Source organism: Ruditapes philippinarum, unplaced genomic scaffold (genome assembly GCF_026571515.1).
Source record: "Ruditapes philippinarum isolate M1 unplaced genomic scaffold, ASM2657151v2 ctg2723_1_1_1_1, whole genome shotgun sequence".
NCBI classification, from domain to species: Eukaryota; Metazoa; Mollusca; class Bivalvia; order Venerida; family Veneridae; genus Ruditapes; species Ruditapes philippinarum.
Window position 1 is genome coordinate 154678 of NW_026865470.1, and position 2311 is coordinate 156988.

A 2311-nucleotide genomic window follows, 5' to 3' on the forward strand; every position below is an offset into this window, starting at 1 on the left:
CAAACAATTTTGAGCAGAATTCGTTCGTCCTAGAAACATGGCCGCCAGATGCCCTCGCTTTATATCTGCAATGATTTGTTCATCTAAAGTTAAATTTCGTAAAAAACACAATTTTCTTGAGACAATTGTGTCCTACCGACAGATGGCCCAGAGAAATAGCTCGGAATCTCCTTTTTACAATCTAACATATATTTCACCAACTCACTCACATTAGAGCATAGTCGTTCGATTTCTGCATGACATGATGCTAGCCGATGTCTTTCTGTATACACCATTTCTACAGCCAATCGTAACCTAAACTTCAGTCAGATTTCGTTGCATATTGACTTGTTCTATAGCTCGGAGACTCTCCATTGTGACAATATAAGGTACATGACACTAGCCAATGAAACGTGCCCGCAAAATAAGGTTATTACCGCGAATTTAAGTCAGTGAATAAGCTCGTGAATACCGTTTACAACAATATATGGCACATGGCGCCTGATAGATAGATATCATTTCTGAGTGCATCGTTGTAGAATAATGCACGGTTTGAGTTCAAATGCGTAGTAATATAATCACGAAGGCCGATAGGCCTGAGTGATTAATTACAAAGCATTTGAACGAAAAATTAATATCTATTTCCATTCTAACACGTCAAGAATAAATATAATTATTATTTTAAAGGTTGACTTTATGTTTGGTGGTTAAATTTGTTTTCGCCTAGGGGTTTCCAGTAGAAACGTTCTATAAAGGCTGTTCCAGTGGGATGAAAAAACTGTCGTTAAATCTACAGAGTGTAAAAACATTTTGAAAATAACGAATTTTGAAAACGTTGATACAACTTTGTTTGATTATTCTATTTCATTCTATAATTTTTCAAGCGAAATACAAATTATTAAAAGTGAAATAAATGTAAAAACTTAACTCGTTTACGACATTAAAATAGCGTACTTGATTTTATTGTTTTGCACGTGCTGTTCGGCGCTACATTGTGACGTCACGTAAACAACACTTTAAACGTCTGTACAGCGTTAACGACTGGATTAAAGATATTGGTGTTCGGATTCATTTTCTTAGTTAGACCATTTTCTTTCATTCTTGATAGTTTTCACAACAAAATTCGGCAAAACATTTTTTAATTAATAAGATTTTTCAAACAAAATGGCGCCCTCATTGTGTAAATACACAGGGAGATAATAAGAACAGCGAATGCATTGTTGTAGAATAATGTACGCTTCGGGCCATCTTTGTTTATATAGAAAAATTTCCGATAGTGTTAGAATGAATGATTTTACAATCTACCCAATAAAATTGTCCTACCATGACTTTCTCAGACACATCAAAGGTAATCATCAGCCAACAAATGTTTTATTAGTTTATAATTGCCATACCGTCGTAAACTTTATAGAAATACAGCGTTGTAATATGTAAGAACATACATTTTATTTCTACTTAATCCAAACTAATTTGATAAAAAACATTTTCTACCGTAATTTCCAAAGAAAGGCATTGTGCTACTATGCTCGGTGACGTACTGCCGTATGTAATAAAACAGCAAATAAAACATTAATGTCTTTGTACTTTTAGGCATGATAAGCGATTTACTGTGCCTTTCCGAAATAAGACTGTATTTGTAAAATGCAATATCACCGTATTGTTTTAAAGCACCAGTAATAGTTAATATATAATAGTAACATCACTTACTATTAATAAATAAAAATGTATTAATTTTTTTCTTTACATCATACTACCGTGTGCCTCTAGGCCATATTCAATTTAATCCCATCGTCCATGATTCTAAAATACTTGTTTACGTCTCAAACAAAATATCAAAACTCTTGGTTTTGCTGTTCTGAAGAAAAGAAAAAATCTTTCATTTTGGCAGTGTCAATTTGACCCCAGAGGTCATAATTTGAAAAGCCTGAAAAAGGTCAGCTAGGTTAACCTTTTGGATCCTATTATTTCTTTTGGCTGTTTACATGGCATTTTTTCTTCATATAACATTCACACAAAGAACAATTCTGCCAAGTTTGTTTCAGATCTTGCTTGTGTTTTTAAGATTGTCCAATTTCACTTTCTATTTATTTAACTGGGACGTGGATGTATGCACACGTACCACACAGGCACGCACACACGCATGTACATAATCGGAAGCTGCAGTGTTTCTAAATCTTGCTATAAAACTATAATTTACAGAAACAAGAGAGTCATGATGGCCCTGAAATCGCTCCCCTGAATATATTCCACTTGGCTAAGGCCAACTTTAAACCAGGGGCTTTTATTTGAACAAACTTGGTAGACACCCATTAGAAGATGTATCATGATCAAT